The sequence below is a fragment of the Emydura macquarii genome, unplaced genomic scaffold (assembly GCF_026122565.2).
Source record: "Emydura macquarii macquarii isolate MOO-44397 ecotype Brisbane River unplaced genomic scaffold, CSIRO-AGI_Emac_v2 contig_2871, whole genome shotgun sequence".
Taxonomy (NCBI): domain Eukaryota; kingdom Metazoa; phylum Chordata; order Testudines; family Chelidae; genus Emydura; species Emydura macquarii.
In genome coordinates, this window is record NW_027133008.1 from 360,620 (window position 1) to 381,915 (window position 21,296).

Consider the following 21,296-nt stretch of genomic DNA (forward strand, 5'->3'; position numbering starts at 1 on the left):
ATCATTCAAGTCTGACCTCTGCCCAGTGCAGGCCACAGAACCTCTCCCACCCACTCCTGTAACAGACCCCTAACCTATGACTGAGCTATCGAAGTCCTCAGATCGTGGTTTAAAGACTTCAAGGTACAGAGAATCCACCAGCAAGTGAGCCGTGTCCCGTGCTGCAGAGGAAGGTGAAAAACCTCCAGGGCCGCTGCCAATCTGCCCTGGGGAAAAATTCCTTCCCGACCCCAAATATGGCGATTAGTTAAACTCTGAGCACGTGGGCAAGACTCACCAGCCAGACACCCAAGAAAGAATTCTCTGTAGTAACCTGGTGCATATTACCATAGGGGAGACCTGAGTTTGATTCCCGAGTCCCACTCTCACTCCCCCTATCCTGCCAGGGGCGAGGTCACAGAAGGTGGGAGTTCTGTGTTGAAGACCAGACTTGAAGTACCAATCTGGGTCTCTCACTCCCTGGGGGGCAGAGAAGGTGGGAAGGGCTGAGGGCTTGGAGAGCACTGTGCGGGAAAGCTCCATCAGTCAGTCAGCCGTGACTCCCTGTGGCCTGGTAAGGAGCAGCATTGTCTAGGTTCTGGGACGGTTAGTACCGGAGGAACCAGACCTCAGGTGTGGAGAGGCTGGGAAGCAGGGTAGGGTAACGATTCCCACAGCTCCAAGGATGCACCCTAGTGCAGACTACACTGCAGAAGGATCTTAGACCCTGACAGTAGGAAGTGCCTGGACCAAACCCTCTACACCCCCCCCGTCTCCTTGCTGTCCTGAAGGGATCTTCCCCAAGTCACCACAGGTCCTTCACACAGCTGCACTCTTCTCCTCCCGCCAACTTTACCTACCCCCTCTGCTCCTGGCCTGTCGTGGAAAGAACGTTGTTCCCAGCTTCCCTCTGCTGCACTCCATCTGTCAGCGCAAGGCCAGGCTTGTGTTACATTTTCTCCTCCCCCGCTACCAACCATTAAAACCCAGCTGACTTGGCTGCCCTTGTTTCCTCAAACACTCTCCAGGATGGAAGGAGCCCTTTAAAAGTCTCTGTTGGAATTCTCCTTCCTCCTCTCCCCAAGTCTGCACTCTGAGTGTTAACAGCCTAATATTACTTATCTGTGAGGTGCATCCAAAGAGGTAAGTGGGTGCCTGGCTGCTTGGTACTCAACACACGGTTGTACCAGTATCTTTGTTCTGCTCACTGATATATCAGGTTTAAGGCACAGAGGAGTAAGAGAAGAGGGGAGTGAGCATCGCACCCAGTTGATGCTATACTGGGAGTCATGCTGAGGTCAAAAGTTGGGATGGAGGTCAATGCGTTTCCAACTTTCTGTATTTTTAGTACCTGACTCTGCCACTGACATATTGTATGGCCTTGGGCCAGTCACTATATCTCTGTGCCTCAGTAAGATAATACCCATCTACCCCCCAGGGATGTTATGAGGATTAATTAATTAATGAATTAATGTCTGTACAGTGCTTTGAACACATACGTAATAATACCCACTACTACTACCTACTCAGATGAATAATGAATTCTACCTACTGTACTAATGCTGTGATGTAGTGCTTTTCATACATAGATCATAAAGATCTGTATGAGGACTAATTTTATCACTATGTACCCAGAGCTGGTGGTGATGGCAGGAGGATTACAATCTGTTGAATTGGGCACGGTCCTAATGTTATTGCTTAATGCGATTTTCCCTGATACATCATTCAGGAGCTTATAGCAATGTAAGGGAGGGAGAATTTAATTCAATGAAATAAATCACTTCACTGTGCTGATAGCACTTTACCCTCGCTTACAACTGAGAGCTATTTTGAATGACTTCAGATCTTCAGGAAGGTGTGGAGTTAGTACTGGGACTTTGCAAGTGCTGGGCTGGTGGATGTTTTAATGATTCATGAATTGTTTAACGATTTGATGTGGAGAGATTATATCTTTGTTAAATATTTCTAAGGTGCCTAATGTGGAATTGAATTACACTGAACTTAAAGAGGGTTCTCTTTTCACACTGTAATTTATAGTCGGCTCCCTACAGTCTTTTTAATTGTTTATTTTTCTTAAAGGTGATCTGCGAAGGAAAACAGTTGGACTTGTGCCCTTTGGGGCTTCTTTATGACATACAAGGGCAGCATGAAAGGTCGGTTTGAATTCTTTCCTTTATATAAAAAATAATAGGTTTATTTCCTGCTTGATTTTTACCTTAGGAATAACAGGAGTGTTGGAGCTTGTTTTCCCTGTTTTGGCAGCAAGTCTCCTGGCTGAACCCAGAGAAGTGGATTAGGAGCTTTTGCAACCCTTAAAAGAAGAGATGCCCCTTAAAAAAAATTTCCATTAACACTTTTTATGCTTTCTCCCATGCTGCCCCTCGTGCATGAGAGAAGTAGTCAATAGGCAGACCCCTCCCCAGATGCTTTTGCACGGATCCTGAAATCTTTTTATTTACTTATTGTAATCATTATTGTTAATTTTTTTTTATTATTGTCTCTGGAGTCTGGACCTTGTCGCTACCTTGACAAAGACATTTGGACCTTGACAAAAAATAATTGACCACCTCTGCATCAGAGGAGAGTCCTGTAACTTTCCATAAGGCCACCTCACTGTGCTCCTTCAACTCTTCTCTGCAGTGATGGCTAAACTCAACAAGATTTAGGCAGCTGTTAAGGGCTGTGACCCCTGCTTATCATGCTGACCAGTATTATCTCATTCTTTTCTTGTGCTCTCCCTGTCTGTCTGTTTTATCCATCTGTTGTCTGCAGTCTTACACTTAGGCCTGGTCTACACTTAAAAATTAGATTGGCCTAGCTACTTTGCTCAGGGCTGTGAAAAATGTCATGCCCTGAGCACTGTAGTTCGGTTAATCTAACCCAGGTGTAGATGTGGCTAGGTCAAGGAAAGAATTCTTCCATTGACCTAGTTACTGCCTCTTGGAGAGGTAGATTAACTACAGTAAAGCAAAAACTCCTTCCATCTATGTGGGAAGCACCTACACTACAGTGTTACAGCAGCACAATGGATATAGTAGAATAGACTGTAAACTCTTCAGGGCAGGACAGTCTGTTTGCACAGCTCCTCATACAATGGGCATCTGGCCTCTAAGTGCTAAAGCAATATAAATAATAAATAAGAAAGGGTATGGTTGCTAATTTTAAGAGACATTTTTCCAAGTGTACATTAGGCATTTGAGTTAAATATGTATTAAGTGCGTACATGTATGCACACACAATCTTTTAAACAGTTTGAAGAAAAATCTCTTCCCCTCTCAACTAGGTTTCACGTGCTTGACAGTCTTTGGAGCAATAATCCTGTCAGTTCATATTCCATCGAGTATTCCAAAGAAAACTTGGAAGAAAAGACATGAATTTCCAATATTAAAAACAGGCCAAAAACACACCTTAAAAAATGTTAGGCCTTTTTTATACATCATAAACAACTGAAAGCCAGAACAAATCCATTTTTTCTCATTGCATGTCCCCCTTCAGATGTCTTGTAAAAGCTGCCCTAAAAATAGAAAGGCTGGAGAAATTATATCCCTTGAATTCTCACATGAGAAATAAAATGGAGAGTGCCCAAAGGAAAAATTTTGTGACTACCCCATCGCATTTATCTTCTTTGCTAGCAAGAGCGGATAACCGCTCTAGTTACTGATTCAGTGGACTCTCCTGATCAATTTCAATCTATTATGTCTAGGGAAACTTCCCTTGATACAACTGTGTAAAGGCCCTTGAAATGTAATTTTATCCACTTGGAAATGAACTTGATGCTTTCAACCTTCAAGTGTGTGATTAAGAAAGGATGTATCTGCAGAGGAGTGTGTTTAACGTTTTGGAAGGAAAAGTGGTGAATTTACAGCCTCAGGGACAGAGCACTAAAGCTTTCCTGAAGTGGCTCACAAGGGAACACGGAGTGTACAAAACAACCTTAAGAGCATTTGTGTGTTAAATATTCCTGACAGTTGCAATCCATAGAACATTATCTCCTTTTGGGTGAAATTTTTTTTCACCTTTATGGGGCTTGGAATTCTTTGCAAATTGATTTCCCTTTCCAGCACCAGGAGCGAGAACAATGTTTAGATTAACAATGCCATTTTCAGTCACTTCTGTGGCAGTCAGTGCCCCAAAACCATCATATAAACAAGTCTGGAAACATCAAGAAGATGTTTTTTGTTTGTTTTTTTTTATCAAGGAAAAAAAACACATAACCTTCTGGCATAAAAAACTGAGGAGAGATAAATCATTTCCCCCACACAATATTCAGGCAACGGAGGTCGGAAGTAAACAGCTCGTGTCCCACGAACCAATCTTCAGAGGCTCCATCTACGTTACACACCACTGGTGACGGCATGCAGTATAAGTGCAGCCGTGGGGAAGCTGGCAGAGCCTTGCCTCGCCACTGGACTCTTTCCCAGAGGCGTGACAAATCTCCAGTAGTGGGGAGCTGCCGGTACCTTTCCCATCTGCCTCCCCGCCGCCCGACAGAGCCTGTGCCCACAGCCAGAGTCTTTTCCTATGGCAGGGGAAGACTCCAGCAGCGGGGAGGCAGTGGGTCACTACACTACGAAAAAAAGCTGTGTAGAGAGGGAGGTACAGCACGGGTGAGTAGAGAGCCGCATAGAGCAGACGTTCTCAAACTGGGAGTCGTGACCCTCGGGGGTCGTGAGGTTATTATGGGGGGGAGAGAGGTTTGTGAGCTGTCAGCCCCCCCATGCAGGCTGCCAAGGATGGCATGGCATGAGGGGTGTCATCACTTTTGGGGGCAGGTCATCACAGCCTGAAATATTTTCAAAGCGGGTCCCAGCAAAAGAAGTTTGAGAACCCCTGGCATAGAGTATATACCTGGGTACATACCCACATCCGTCAGGCGTATCTTTACTTGCCTAAGCCATGCCTCACTGTCTATACCCCTGCTAGGAGGCTACACGAGTATGTGCTGCCAAAAGAAGGGTTCAGTGCAGATGTACCCTGAGAGGTGCTACTGCTAAGCACCAGAAACGAGCTCCAGTGGGAGTAGACCCAGAACTGGTTTCTTTTGTGACTGAAGCTAAGGTTTTATTTCCTGCCAAACTTTGATGGCTGATGGAAGAGAAATTATCATGATGCCAAGTTTTTTTCTACCAGTGTATTCTAAAACAGAGATCTGTATAAGGAGAGCTCACATGCCTCAGAGGAGGATGCTGTGTATTAATAAAGTCTATTCTTCCCCCTTTTATATTAAGAACTACACTTCGCAGAACTGCCAGGAAAACGTCCCATCTGAGGCACAAAATCTACTGACCGGCACTATAACATGATGATGAAAAAGATTGAAAGACTTTTTATACCTTTATCCAAACTACACTGTTCTACTTGGGCAAAAGTTTGCAAAGCTGGGTAGCAATGTTTGGGGTTTTTTACTCTAGTCGTATATATGTGTGTCCTCCTTGAGAATTAAAAAAAAAAAAAAAATCCAATAAGGTCGAAGGGCTTTGTTTGAACTTGAAAGATGTGGCTCTGCAGCTCTGGCCCTGGATTTTCAGGAAAGCTGGAAGTGCAACTGTTCAATAGTTTAGGAGTTGAAGGGAGTTTAATGACGTTGTGACCTTTTGACTTTTCTTTGCTCTGCTAACAAATGGCTCTAGCACTTAAAATGTAGTGCTCAACACTCTTAGATGTAGGCTAATTTTATTTTAAAAATAATTCATTATTAGCATTATTCATCATAACTGCTTCTATTTAAGCCAAGGGACCCCAAAGTACCCCGAAGTACCACCATCACCACAGCTCCTCCCCAGTACTGCCCATAAATCTGTCAAGATATCCAAAACCTTTGCACCTGGCGGGCAATTCACCATGCAGTTCTCCAGGTCGCCATAAACCCAGCTATCTATATTTCCAGTGATCGAATCCCCCTTACTATTACCTGTCTCTTCCTAATGACTGGGCTGCCATCCCTAGTGAAGTATCCTCAGTGTGAGAGGATAACATGACATCATCTGGAAGGACGGCCCCAACTCTGGGATCATTTCCCTCCATTCCAGTTTGATGTTCTCCTTCCCGGAGACGTTCATCCTCCTCAACAGCACGGAGGCTGTCAGACTGGGGGTGGGACCGTTCTACTGTGGTCTGGAAAGTCTCATCTATGTACCTCTGTCTCCCTTAGCTCCTCCGGTACAGCCACCCTGGTCTCCAGAGCCCGTACCTGATCTTTGAAGTCCATGAGCGCCTTGCACCAAATGCAACCATAGGTCACCTGCCCACAAGGCAGATCATCATATGTACATGGCCAGCGAGTGGAGCTTTCCCTCAGGACGGTTAGCTCCCCATCCATAGAATCATAGAATCATAGAATATTAGAGTTGGAAGGGACCTCAGGAGGTCATCTAGTCCAACCCCCTGCTCAAAGCAGGACTAACCTCTGCTATATCATCCCAACCAGGGCTTTGTCAAGCCGCAGCTTAAAAACCTCTAAGGATGGAGATTCCACCACCTCCCTAGGTAACCCATTCCAGTGCTTCACCACCCTCCTAGTAAAAAACTTTTTCCTAATGTCCAACCTAGACCTCCCTCCCTGCAACTTGAGACCGTTGCTCCTTGTTCTGTCATCTGCCACCACCGAGAACAGCCTAGCCCCATCCTCCCTAGAACCCCCTTTCAGGTAGTTAAAGGCCGCTATCAAATCCCCCCTCACTCTTCTCTTTTGCAGACTAAACAAGCCCAGTTCCCTCAGCCTCTCCTCATAAGTCCTGTGCTCCAGCCCCCTAATCATTTTTGTTGCCCTCCGCTGGACTCTCTCCAACTTGTCCACATCCTTTTTGTATTGGGGGGCCCAAAACTGGACACAATATTCTAAATGCGGCCTCACCAATGCCGAATAGAGGGGAATAATCACTTCCCGTGACCTGCTAGCAATGCCCCTCCTAATGCAGCCCAATATGCCATTGGCCTTCTTGACAACCAGGGCACACTGCTGACTCATATCCAGCTTTTTATCCACTGTTACCCCCAGGTCCTTTTCTGCAGAGCTGCTGCCCAGCTCGTCGGTCCCCAGTCTGTAGCTGTGCATGGGATTCTTCCTTCCTAAGTGGAGGACTCTGCACTTTTCTTTGTTGAACCTCATTAGATTTCTTTTGGCCCAATCCTCCAGTTTGTTTAGGTCACTCTGTATCCTATCCCTACCTTGCAGGGTATCTACCACTCCCCCCAGCTTAGTGTCGTCCGCAAACTTGCTGAGGGTACAATCTACCCCATCCTCCAGATCATTAATAAAGATGTTGAACAAAACCGGCCCCAGGACCGACCCCTGGGGAACTCCGCTTGTGACCGGTTGCCAGCTAGACATGGAGCCATTGATCACTACTCGTTGAGCCCTATGCTCTAGCCAGTTCTCTATCCATTTTATAGTCCATTCATCCAACCCATACTTCTTTAACTTGCTGATAAGAATACTGTGAGAAACCGTATCAAAAGCTTTGCTAAAGTCAAGGTATATCACATCCACCGCCTTCCCTACATCCACAGAGCCAGTCACCTCATCATAGAAAGCAATCAGGTTGGTCAGGCATGACTTTCCCTTGGTGAATCCGTGTTGACTGTTCCTGATCACCTTCCTCTCTTCCAAGTGCCTTAAAATGGATTCCTTAAGGACCTGCTCCATGATCTTTCCAGGGATTGAGGTGAGGCTGACCGGTCTGTAGTTCCCCGGATCCTCTTTCCTCCCTTTCTTGAAGATGGGCACTATATTTGCCTTTTTCCAGTCCTCAGGGACCTCCCCCTGTTGCCACGAGCTTTCAAAGATAATAGCCAATGGCTCTGAAATCACCTCAGCCAACTCCCTCAGCTTCCCACCACTTCCAAGCCAGGCCCCACCCACATGCCACCCAAGGTCCCTCCCCAGGCTCTGCCCTATCTCCTCCTCTCACCACCTGCCACCACATGAGCTCCGGGCTGAACAGAGATGCTGCGGGAGCAGCAGCGAGGAGGGGGGTGAGCAGGGGAGGAGCAGGAAGAGGAGGGATGCATGCGGCAAGCAACAGTGGGGAGGAGGGATGCAGTGAGCGGGGGAGAAGAGGAGGACGTGGCAAGGGGGGGCAGGGAGGACAGGAGAGGCGGGACGTGGAGGGGGACAGCGGGGAGGAGAGGACGGACACGGGAGAGGAGGGGAATGGGGAGGAGAGGAGGGCGGTGGCATGCGGGGGGGAGCAGAGAGGACAGGGACACAGCAGGGAGGGAGGAACAGGGAGGAAAGGGGAGTAGGATCCGGAGAGCAGCAGTGAGGAGGACTCCGGCGTGCGTACTCAGGATGAGGGCTGGGGCCTGGCTTGCTGGAGAGGAGCAGAGCAGCTGCTGAGCCAGGTGGGCAGCGACAGGTGGGGACTGGAGGAGAACGCTGCCTGCCTGCCTGCCCGAGCTGAGCTTTTACGTAGGACAGGCAGGGCCCGCGTGGCGCAGGAGTTACTCACACTCACACTCGCTCAGATGCTAGGGTGCAATCAGTAAATCTCCCCTAGCAATGGCGGAACTGCAGGTTGGCAGCATTTCCTGGACTGTCTGTAAACGGTAACGATCCCGCAGCCCTAGACTGGGGGCATGGCACAGTACATAACCGGGTCACCACCTGGCAGGGAGTTATCTCCCCGGGGAGCTCTCCCATTGCAGGGCTGGGGATCATCCCAAGCCCTCATTCTGGGAAGACTCCATAAAACAGCTCCCTGGCCGTCAGGGGAGCCCTTGGGGAATCAGCTCCCCCACTGGAAGAGCAGACTGTGCCCCAAGCAGAGGCTTTTCTTTGCTTCCTTTGTTATACTCTCTGCCTGCTGGGGTGCAAGAACAAAGCCTGTGAAGCCAACACACCGGGCCTTTCTTCTGTAGCTGGGACAGCTGGACTACTGTACCCGCTCACGGGCAGCTTTGCACAGCGTCCTTGGCCGAAATCTGCTCATTGTTATGCAGCATCTGAAGCAGCGGCTGCTCCCCTGCGCTGCAGAGCTAACGTTGGTACATGTGGCTACGGCCTGTGAAGTACCTTAATGGGAGCTGGCTACGTCAGAGGCGCTGTAGCACCATGCACAATAGCTTGGCTCAGGAGTCAGGCGGCCTGGATTCCATCGCCACCTCTGCCATCAGTTCTACCCGCCTCCGTCTCTGTAAAATGGGGATCGTAATGCTTTTCATTCAGCTTTACGTGGTGCATTTGGATCTCTAGAAGAACAAGAACAGGCACAAACTGTTACCACCTGGAAACGAGGTACTTCTGACGGGCCTCTTTACATTTAAAAGCCAAATGTCCATGGCTGTAAAATGGGTCAGGAATGTGTTTAAAAGATGGTTCAACCTAATCCGTGCTGCAAGAATCAGCCTCATTTTAAACATCCTGGGAACTGCTGTGTTGTGAATAGGCTCCTGCCCCAACTCTCCCAAAAAGCAACCACCCAAAAGACACAGTAGGCACCACATTGGAGACAGAACCCAAGGAGGCAGAGCATGGAGGGGACTGGAACCAGGAAGGGCTCAGGCAGATGTGTGGTGGCCAATACCAGGCAGGAACCCGGCAGAGATCTAGGGATGCATTAGGCCGAGAACTGCAGGTCAGGGAGTTGCTTGTGTCACCTCAGGGGAAGGCTCAGGCCTGGAGAGGGAGCCAAGACAGCACTGGCTAGGGAGAATCAACAGCAGGAGGGGATTCAGTGAGGAGTATTTGTGAGCGGATCCCTGATCTTTGGGAAGAAGAGGAAAGGGGGATCACCAAGGAGCACAGGACATCTGTGGGGGGAGACGGTGGGAAGAGAACCTCAGGACCAATATTCTCTTCCTTGGCGTTCAAATGGTTAAATTGAGCAACAAGTACCAGGAGTGCTTGGGCCTCTCCTCTGCTCCAGAAGAACATTCAAATCAGTAGCTTGAATTAGCCTTCATCCCAATACCACGAGCCACAAAGAGCCATTCCTTTAAAGGACTCGCTCCTCCACACGAAGGGTTCACGCTAGACCACATGCCCCAGACCACACAGTGAATGATGGGGGGCTCCAGAGCAACACCAACAGAGCTTCTCTGAACGGCTTGCCAGCCGCAGCAGAGCTCTGAGGGGCACTTTCAAAAGGCCCCATGTACATGCTCTTTGCTTGAATTGATTTGGACTCTCTTCTAGGAGGTGGCTGCTCGAGAGTGATATGAGGCTGGAAGGGCAGCACGGGGGTGTGGAGTGGGGCCCAGAGCAAGGAGGCAGAGAGGAGGGGTGGATGGAGTAGGGAAGGGGTGACTGGGCATGAGGGGAGGAGGACCTAGATTTGCCAGTGGAATATTGGCAGAGACCTTATGGAAGCGGTCTCCTTCCTTGAGAAGCACTGAGCAGGGATTCACACTGACAGGCTTTGATCCTTTCCTCCTCCTCCTCCCGTCCTGCACTTCTAGCTCGTTATGTCCACCATCAGGACAACATTATGTGCCATTAATATTTAGGGAGAGGAGAGCGAGCCTCACAGGGTGGCGTGTATGTGTGGTGAATAAATATTGCAGGCTTGTAACATCTCTTTCTGATGTGTGTTTGGGTTATTTTTAGTGCCGGAGATGAAAGTAGTAATGTATAAATCTCAAAGCCCATTCTGCCTCCTGCATGTCTCACAGGCTCTTCTATATTTCAGAGTGGATGCTGGGGGCCCATTCGTCTTGTCACAGCCATGTTTGGCGACAAGAGATTACACCTAAAGTGAAAGCAGGGCACAGAGCTCCCCACTGTCTCCCCACTAGGTACCTGTCTCTGCTATTACTCAGGGGACCCCAGACCCGTCAGAATGGGTTTTCTACAAGTATGAGAGCCCCACCTCCTGCCCCTGATGCTGCTGAGATTCTGATTACAACAAAAGGAACTGGGAAGGGGGAAAGGACCTCTTCAGGTCGTTGACCTCTTGCTTATCTTCCCTTCCCAGCCAAATGCAGGATGTTCCCTGTATATCTTCCAATCCAGGGATGTATCTAGCCCTACTTTCAAATAGCCCAAGCAATGGGGTTTCCAGACCTTCGCTCGGGAGACCATCCCACATTCTAACAGGCCCTGAAGGGTAGGAAAGATGCTCGATATCACACCTGAAATCCACCATCTCTGACAATTTCATCCTGCTTCTTATTATTAATTATTATTATTATTTTGGCTACTCTCTCTTGGGTCCTCTAAACAATTCCTCTTCCTCGCCAGCATTTACACCCTAAGCAGTCCTCTGTACTCATCATTTCACCAATATCTGTAGTTCTTTTAATAGCGCCTCATGATTTCCCTAGAGCCCCTTAATCACTTCTGTTGCCCGTCTCTGAACTCCCAATTCATCAACGTCTTTCTGGCACTGAGGCACACACAATGAAATACAAATATTCCAGGTGCAGTCTTGCCAGTGCTACCCAGAGACAGACTATCTGATCCCAACAGGACTGATCGGAAGCAGGGATGGAAGGGAGACAGTAGAAGAGACAGATAAACTGACTTTGATCCCAGGAGCTGGACATCCAAGGAAAAAGTTTGAAAAGGGTAACAGAAAATCACCTGATACTCCTAAATCTTTCTCCCAGCACCCACTGCCTCCCTCCCAAAAGCTGCCTGCATCACTATTAGGCACAAAGATTTTAAGGACTAATTAATATCATCAGTTGGCAAAGCAGGCCAGGGACTATAGCAACTCTCCATTTTTAACCCTTTCAGAAGTTAATGATATGTGAGGGTTGCTCAAAGGTGAGCACTTTAATAAAGGACAAGAAGTCCATTTTTCTTTAAGGGATGAATTTTTCCAATCTTGGCCTCTCTCCAAAAGTTGGTTTGTCTGTTTTCACTCTCTCCAGCACTTTATTGTGATGATTATTTATTAAAAGAGGAAAAATGAACAAAATCCAGTTAGGATAAAACGTCCAAAAGAGTGGCCACCATCTCTGGGCACTGAAGATACACAGAGGCCTGGTCTGAGTACCTGCAGCTCTCACTGACTTCAAGTGGACTTGTGGGTGCTCAGACCTCTCAAAGGTCGACCTCAGTGTCTCAATGGGAGACACCCGCAGAGGTCATCCCAAACCACCTTTGAAAGTCTGAGTCTAGCCAGCTGGAGCTTGATGAGTGCAACAACACACTACCCTTGCCCCAAACAAATTACCCCTTCTCCTGCGCGCGCGCATGCACACACAAACACATGCACGCATGCACGCACGCACACCCCAAAACTGAAGCTATTTTTAGTTCTCAGAAAGAAAGCCCTGCTTTGGAGTAAAGCTCCAGACCCAGCACAGAGGTCGTTCTTACTAAGGAACGAGCTCTTTTCCAAGTTGATTTCTAAAATAAAAATTAGGAAGGCTTAAAACTAAGACACTGAACCTGAGCCATGCCTCAGTCTCGTCACTCACAGCAGAGAAGGGGCCCTTCCACACGGAGAGTCTGTCTGGAAGTGCAGCCCTTAGCCCCGAGCATCCAGTGAGCACCTCATCCACAGGCGGCATTCATCTTTAGTACCTCACTGCACTTGCATCTTTAGCATCTGCCCTATTCTCCCACCCCCGGATGCAAATCAAGCCAACACACACACAAGCAGACCACCGAAACCAAAGGAGAGAGGGAGAGTCACAACCTCTCAACCCACTGGATGCTCCTGCCAGCAGGTTGATTTGTAATATAGACTGCGCAGCTTCCTCCTCATCCCAACCCCCAATATGTCCAGCCTCATGTGGACTGATTTCTGATCTAAAGGAGCAGTTAGGAACCAGCAGTGGGAAGAAGAAGATCACTGAGGCCTTGTCCGTGCTAGAATTTATTTGCCCATTTTCCCACTGGTGACTCTGGTGCTAGCAATGGTTGGAGTGATGATGGCATAGACCAACTGCTGGTGTTGTAATCACGGCATGCTCTAGAACTGCTCTGAGCATGGTTATTTGATGTGACGATTAAAATGCTAGTGCATGTTCTACACTCATACTCCCATTGCGGTGAGCACCAAAGTCACTACAGTGCAAAGTTTGTAGAAGAGGAAGCACAAACTAGGAGCGGAGGGACCATTGGGATTTAACTCCAGGCAAGAGTCACAACCCAGCCCCTGACTGCTAACTGCCAGAAACACTCCCTTATCCACAGCACAGCGCCAGGGAGGAATGATTTCTTCCAAACAGTTTTTCCCTAGAAAAGAGGCAAGGAGGCATCTGACTCTGCAGTTCCCAGGATCAGCCTTAGTATGAGGGGCAAGTGAACTTAAACCATTTGGAGGCTTGGTTCTGACACCCATTTGAAAGTTTGGAGGCTCTTCTGAACCTCAAGTCTGCAAAACATACCCAGGAATCTCATGAAATCAGGTCTCCTTCTGCAAGCCTTTTCCCAACCACCCCAAAGAAAATACGGTAAGAAAGGCCGTTCTCATGAGGAACTTTTCTTCCAGTTCTAGACAGCCGTAGGTTTGTCGAACCCTGCAGGTAGCCAGATAGGTAGGGCTTTAGGTAGCCTTCTGTACAGTGCATAGAGCAGCTGGGATGGGCAGTTGGGTAGATCACGTTTGGCATGAGGGAGGGTAACACTCTGAGAGAGAGGATCAGGTCAACGTTGGGGCTTTGAAAAGGTTACAATAACTGGGAGGAGGGTCAGCTTCCCACAATTCATCTTCAAAGTCAAGGGGGTGGGAGGAAAGGTTAAAAGATTTTTTCATCTCTAGCGCATATGATTTATTTGTGCAATTTACCCACTTCGACCACTTTTAAGGGAGATAGTGCAGAAAATGGCTAAAATTGGAAACTGCAGACACAGCAAATCTGGAAAAAAAGACAGGCTGGAAAAGTACAGAATCATAGAATTGTTGAGCTACCTCGAGAAATCATCAAGTTCAGTCTCTGTGCTGAGGCAGAACCAAGTAAACCGAGACCATTTCTGACACGAGTTTGTGTTCTTACTAACCTCCAATGACAGGGATTCCACAACCTCCCTTGGAAGGTATTCCAGAGCTTAACTACACTTATAGTTAGGAAGTTTTTCCTAATATCTAACTAAAACCATCCTTGTCGCAGACTAAGCCTATTACTTCTTGTCCTGCCTTTAGTGGACTTGGAGAACAATTGATCACCCTCGTTTCTATAACAGCCATTAACATACTTGACAACTGTAATTCGGTCCCCTCACAGTCTTCTTTTATCAAGACGAAACATGCCCAGTTTTTTTAACCTTTCCCCGTAGATCAGGTTTTCTAATTTTTGTTGCTCTCTTCTGGACTTTCTCCAATCTTTCCTAAAATATGGCATCCAGAACTGGACATAATACTCCAGCTGAGACCTCACCAATCCCAAGTACAGAAGGACAATTACCCCTTGGGTCACACATACAACATTCCTGTTAATACAGCCCTGAATTATAATAGCAGTTTTCACAACATCATATTGGTGATTCATATTCAGTTTGTGATCCACTAGAATCCCCACATCCTTTTCAGCAATAATCTAGTCAGATGTTCCCATTTTCTAGTTGTGCATTTGATTTTCTCTTCTTAAGTGTAGTAGTTCACACGCATTTTTATTCAATTTCGTCCTGTTGATTATATACCAATTCTTTAATTTGCCAAGGTCATTTTGAATTCTAACCCTGTCCTCCAAAGTGCTTGCAACCCTTCCCAGTTTGATGTCATCCACAAATTCATAAGCATGCTCGCCACTGCATTATCCAAGTCATTCATGAAAATATTAAATAGTACCAGAACAAGGACCGAGCCCTGTGGGACCTCATTAGACATGCACTCTGTTTGACAGTGAAACAGTGATAGCTACTTTTTGAGTACCGTCTTTCAGCCAGTTGTGCTCCCACCTTACAGTGATTTCATCTAGGCCACATTTCCCTAGTTTACTTACGAGACTGTGTCAAAGGCTTTCCTAAAATCAAGATATATCACGTCTACTCCTACCCCCCATCCGCTAAACCTGTAATCCTGTCAAAGAAGGAAATTAGGCTGGTTTGGCATGATTTGTTCTTGACAAATCCACACCGGCTATTCCTTATAAGCCTATGATCCTCCAGGGGCTTAAAAATAGATTATTTAATGATTTCTTCCAGTTTCTTGCCAGATATGGAAGTTAGGCTGACTGGTCTATAATTCCCAGGTCCTCTTTGTTCCCCTTTTTGCTGTTTGTCCTTCTCCAGTCCTCTGAGACCCCACCCATCCTCCATGAATTCTCAAAGATAATTGTTAATGGTTCCAAGATGCTTCAGCTAAATCCATAAGTACCTTAGGATCAATTTCCATCAGGCCCCACCAACTTGAATACATCTAATTTATCTAAATATTTCTTTAACCTATTCTTTCCCTGTTTTGGTTTGCATTCCCTCCCCCTAGTTGTTAAAATTAAATGTGCTGAGTAACTGGTCATTATCAATCTTTTTAGTGACAACTAAAGCAAACTAGGGATTAAACACCTCAGCCGTCTTGATGTCATCAATTATTAGCTCTCCTTCCTTGCTAAGAAGACAACTTACACTTTCTTTCATCTTTCTCTTGCTCCTAATGTCTTTAAAGAGCCTCTTCTCATTGCGTTTTATGTACTTCTCTAGGTGTAACTCATTCTGTGCCTTAGCCTTTCTGACTTTGTCTCTACACGCTCCTGCTATCCTTTTGTTCTCCTCGTTAGCAATTAGTCCATGTTTCCACAAGTTATATCTGTTTGAATACACAGGGCTGGGAAGATGGGAATTTTTCAGCCTGTTGTAAATTGAGTGCTTAAGGATCAGTTCTCCATGTACAAGCACATGGCTTTCAGAGAATGCACTGTTTCCAGAATATCAGGCAGCCTCCCATTATCCCTGGCTAACCCGTTTTGTTCTCCCCCCCGAATTGTGTGTGTCTGAATGAGTAAACTTTAGATCACACCAATGCTTAATTTGTAATGAAAGGTGCTGGGGCTCACGCAATTCTTTGTACTTTCATTACTGATATGGAAAACCCAGAGCTGCCGGGACTATGAATTGCCAAGCCTGGAGGTGCCAGGGCTCAGCCGCGGCAAGCCCTGGCACAAATTAAGCCCTGGATCACACAACCAATCCAAATGTCCTTGGCAGTCAAGCTTTGAGCTCAGAAGGCACTGAAGCCTCTAGAGCCCTGGAAGTTTGAAACTGGTGATTGTAAGAGGTTGGATCCCCAAACTACTACCTGTCTCAGGAGCTGGTCTCCGAGCACATCTCAGGTGGTGTCTACCAGGGAAGGAGAGGGGTCTCCTTTGTCCCAGGTCCCCAAGTGGGTCCCAGCTGACTTTTTAGAGGCACGGGTGCATTTCCTGCAAACACAGTACCCATGCTTCCATTAAGTGCATCGTCAAGAACAGATGTAGTAAGAGTGAATTTAGAAGTGTACGCCATGTGTGAAGGCACAGTAATATTTGTTGTAAGCACTGTACACGTGCCTCTGGTAAGCCAGCACCGGTACAATTTATTTATTTCTTAACTGCAAACAACACTATAGTGCAGGGCAAGTCTGAAAAGTGAAAGTGCGAAAAGGAGTCAGCAGACCTGCTCCTTATCCACATTCACAGCCAGAGGGGTTAAATTTGGTGATTAAATTGAGATTTTCCTGCTTTTTACTTCTAGTCGCCCTACAGAGCCAGCACAGCTCAGAGAGAGGGAGCTGGGCTTCATTTCTTCTTGCGCCTCATCCACAGACGTGCTTACTAAGCTCCAAAAAGTTACACTTGTGCACAGCCACGGAAGGTCATGAGATTGCACAGGTGTCAATAAGAGCAAATATGAAGGCACTGGGGTGACGTACAGGTAAGTGTGCAAAAGCTCTGTTAGTAGTAATGAGGTGAGAGTTGGAAAAAACCCAGCTTGACTTTCAGAGCTGAGCTGAGTTTGTGGGGCTGGCACTTCGAAAAACAATCTTTACAAAATGTGATTGCTGTAATGTGACACAAAGCTTTTTGACAAAATACAGCAAGAAGTTTTTCTTTTTACAATGGTAAGATACAATGGTAATATGACATTTAAGCAGGAAGAGAAGGAAAAAAGAGAAAGATGGGGTGGGTGGCAAGAAAAAGAAACAAATAAGGAAGTAGTGGGGTTAAGTTCATCAACTCCCTCCTAGGTTTTCTTTTAGGTGAGCACTCCACTTTGCACAGTCCTGTTTATTTTTCTGTAAAATCTTTTTACATGTAAACTGAGCCCATTTGATCTGGAATTGCTGGTGGATGATAAACATGGCATCCCATGATGCCATTTATACACAAGCTCTGCAGAGCAGAATTGCATTGTAAGGAAGCAGCTAAAATCACAAAAAGCCAGGCACTGCAAAAGTTAAGGTTCCCTCAAGCAACATTAATTTTGCCACACTGATTACACATAATATATTTTATTTCTGTTTCTTCTGCACGTGTCTGTTATTGTTCGTGTCAAATATACATAATAAAATATGCACGTGGCCAAGCTAATAGTGCTGGGGGAACTATAAAATCAGTCAGGAGAAGCAAAAGTTAACTCTGCAGCCATAACTGTGCATTAATAACAATTAATATTGTTTTGAAACAATAAATGGGCAAGGAAGGGTGGCATAGGCACGTTTCCCTGCTCTCCCAAGAGTTTGGAAAGGGAGAATGGTGGAACATGCATATAGAGGGGATGCATGTCTCAACAGGGGCAGACACAGGGAGGAGAGCATTCCAGAGGCCAGGTGTCCCACAAAGAAGCAGTGTGCAAGGGCAGTCCATCACAAAGCAGGTGTCTCAGGAAGCCCATCTGAAGGAAGTGTGCTTAGGGTGGGTGTAGTATCTCCAAGATGAAAGCATGCATGGTGAAGATCAGCATCTCAGGGGAGAGGACATTCAGAGGGGCAGGAGCTGCACCTGCGTGAGGTAGTCATACTGCTCAGAGAAGGGGAAGAGATGTGGTGTTTGGGGGGAGGGGAACACCCATGATGGGCACAAGGAAGACGATGATGAATGGGTGGAGGGAGCAGGGTATCGTTGCTATGGGCACATGCAGCAGCTTGTGGGACAGTGACACACACTAGGGGTGGGCAGGTGTCTCTTTGAGGCCACCAGCTGCCTGTCGCCAAAACCACGTGCACCTAGTCACCAGTGAGTGTGCAAGTGAAAGGCAGGGAGGTGAAGGCTGTAGCAGGCGTGGGAGAAAGGAGAGGATTCCTCCTCCTTGCCAAATACTGCCTCCAGCCGCTCAAGCTGTTCACACCAAACTAACAGCTTGGAAGAGCTGAGGACCTCAGCACACAGAAGGGAAAGAACCGTCCCTTTCTCTGGGCTCATCTACACTGCAGCAGCCCAGCTATCCCTCCGTAGTGCAGACACTCGCTACAGCAACAGCAGGGGTTTTTCCATCACTGTAGTTAATCCGCCCCCTTGAGAGGCAGTAGCTGGGTGGAGGGAAGAATGCTTCTCCCAACTTAGCAGTGTCTATAGTGGGGCTTAAGTTGGCTTAACTACGTCTCTCAGCGGTGTGAATTTTTCACTCCCCTGAGCAACACAGCTAGTTTGATCTGTATTGTAGGTGCAGGCCAGGCCTACACTGCTCCAGCGCTCAGATCGCAGAGGCCACAGCCCCATCTCTACAAGGCTCCGCTGCTCGGAGCGAGGAGACAATTGTTCTCCTCAGCATTAAGGCACCTGCTGGCTCACACGCCATCCTGGGTACGCCAGTGCCAGAAAGACAGCGACAAAGTGGGCAGAATTCAGAGAACAGTGAGCAAAACGATTACAGGCTGGAGGAAGGGACAGATTTATGAGGCGAGATTAAGAAATCTAAGCCAGCTAAAGGAGGGGGGTGGGGGCAGGGATATAACTGCCCACAGGTGACTGAGGGCTGCCCACACACAGGGGAGAGGACTTGAGACACAAGGGGTTGAAACTATGGGACAAATTTTAATCCAGGGAGATATTTTCAGGCTAGAGCTCAGGAAACATCTAGGAGCAAAGACTGATTAGCTTGTGGAATAGTCTCCCCCAAGGAAGCCTCGGCATTTGAGACATTTAAAACTGGGACTGGACAAAGCCCTGCAGAACAGACCGAAGGGTACAATCCTGCATCGGCAGCAGCGGGGAGGAGAGGGAGATGGATTAGTTATGCTCTAACAGAGCTTCCCAGGGCTAGTTTCTAGGACTCTGATGAGGCTCCCACAGTGAGAAGGGAGGCAGCAGCCCAGCTCGGGTACCAGGAGGGGAGGCAGTGCCAGGCTCACCAGCAGCAGGAGACGTGACGGGAGGCACCTCTACCACCACCACTGTCTTCTGCGTTGGTAATGCAGTTTTGCTGTTTGAAGCTGGTCTCTCCTCCCCACCCACACCAGAATAATTAGCCAATAATAGGGCTATCGAGGGATTCCCTCCTGGGGCACTCATTCCCCCTCTGGATCTTTCATGTTCTGTCCATACAGCTGGGGGCGGGGGTGAGAGCTACTCTCCCCCCGGCCCAGGGAAATGGGTATAGGCGGGGAGACTTTGGATGAAGTTGGAACATTTCACTATTTACATACAGAGTAAATATGCGGTTACTTGTCACAGCCCACACAGATTGTGTCAGTTTGGGTATATTAATCTCCACCACCCTCAGGAAGTAGGTTAATTGTAACCCCTCCCCTGCCCCTCCTTCCCCCACAAACACACACACACCCTGCATGTCCCACTGCAGGCACATTAAACAACCTACACAAGCAAAGGGCCAAAGGCATTCCTAGTGTAAGTCCATCAACTGTGGCAGTTACACCAAGGATAAATCTGCTCCACACACTTCTCCCTGCTTCAGGAACACCAAAAGCATCACTTAGCAGATGCTCTTGAAAGAGCTACCAAGAGAGGAAAAAATAGCCAGAAACACCCAAACGAGCCATGCATGTGGGAGAAATATCTGCTTGTGTCTGTAATATCCATGAGCCCAGCTGTGCAGCAGCAGAACCATGACCTGATTTCATACAGCTCATCTCTCCCCTCCCTGCTTGCTATAGCAGCTGGCAGAAGAGGGGAGTCCGCATACCCCCTTCCAGCCCCAACAACACAGGTTTTAAACAGCACAAACCCCCTTCCCCATAAAAAAGGAGTTGGAATGTCACTCGGCAAAGTACCTGGTTTGCTTCTCTGTCTCCCCTAGGATCTCACACCAGGGGACTGAGGATGTCCTGGATGATGGCTCCCGCTCAGCTCTCTTCTGATGGGATCACAACGTCTTTACTCTGTGATCTCTCTCCTGTGTCCTCCCTTCTCTTGTTGGCCTATGGAGATCTCGCTTTCTCCCTGTAGTCTATTCTGCAGGGACCCTAACGCGATTCCTCTTTACTTTCCTCTTTCTGCGGCCGTTCAGGAAGCTTTCTGGGGGATCTTTTCTGCGGGAATGATGCCGCTCTGTCTCAGAAAGTTAAGACACAAAGACGAGCTGTGCAGTCCATCTCCTCGGGCCGGTGCGGGGCTGCTGCTGGCTGTACATGGACTCGTGCTTTGTCTCCTTACGCTCGGTGTTCTCTTTCTACCGGGGCGCTCCCTGGCCCCGGGATCGCTCGCATGGGCTCCCCTGCTCGGGTCTCCGGCTAGCTAGCGCTCAGCCGCTCTCGCTGGGATCTTCCTTCCTCCCGATCTGGTCTCGGGATATCTCCCTCCCGCCGGTTTCTCTCCCTTCCACCGCCAACCACGAGCCCTCGCTCTGCTCCGCTCCGCTCGCTCGGACCCTCCCCAGGGTGTCTCTCGCTCGCTCGCCCCTGCCGGGGTCTCTCCCCCGTCCACCCTCTGCTCCTCCCCTCGCCCCGCGGGGGCCCCGCTCGGCTCCCACGGCTCGGAACCACGCGCGGGGGGCGCTGTGCGGCGGCAGGACCCCGCGCCCCGGAGCAGCCGCGCCGCGTCCCGCTGCTGCAGCCCCCGCGTCCCCGGCCAGACCCGCTCCCCAAGTGCCGACCCGCCGCCACGCCCGCTCCTGCTCCTGCTGCTCCTGCCGCTGCTTCCCCTCCCGCCCCCGGCAGCGGCGGCGGCGGCACCTCCCAGGCTGCAGCCGGAGGCGGAGCTGCGCGGGGGCCGGGCCGGGCCGGGCTCACACTCCCGGGTCCCTGCTCCCTGCTCCTGTCTCCTCCTCCTCCTGGCGCGCTGCAGAGCCGGCCTGGGACCTGAGACCTGGCCTCTCCGCCGGACCCCGCAGCCCAGCTCCCTGCCCCGCCCGGCCCGCACCGCCGGCGCGGTCTCCTGCAGGGCCCCTGGCGGCGCTGGTGCGCGGAGCTGTACAGGCAAAGCGCAGAGAGGCGGGGACCGGCTGCCGGCAGCGGGATGTGCGCAGGGCGACGTGGGGGACGGGAGACAGGGTCGGAGACCCCCAGCCCCGGGGTGCCCCGCCATCGCCCCGCCGAACTGGGCGGTGCCCGGCC

At 48.8% G+C, this 21,296-nt stretch overlaps 1 protein-coding gene across 1 annotated transcript in view; it reads right to left on the reverse strand.

Annotated features, from left to right (window-relative positions):
• The window catches only part of LOC137166540 (ephrin type-B receptor 5), a 106,638-nt gene extending 86,498 nt beyond the window's left edge, over nucleotides 1–20,140 (reverse strand). The window contains exon 1 of the mRNA XM_067568311.1: nucleotides 20,016–20,140. The gene's annotated coding sequence lies outside the window, so the exon portion shown is untranslated. The remainder of the gene's footprint in view (nucleotides 1–20,015) is intronic.
• Nucleotides 20,141–21,296: the final 1,156 nt, after the last annotated feature.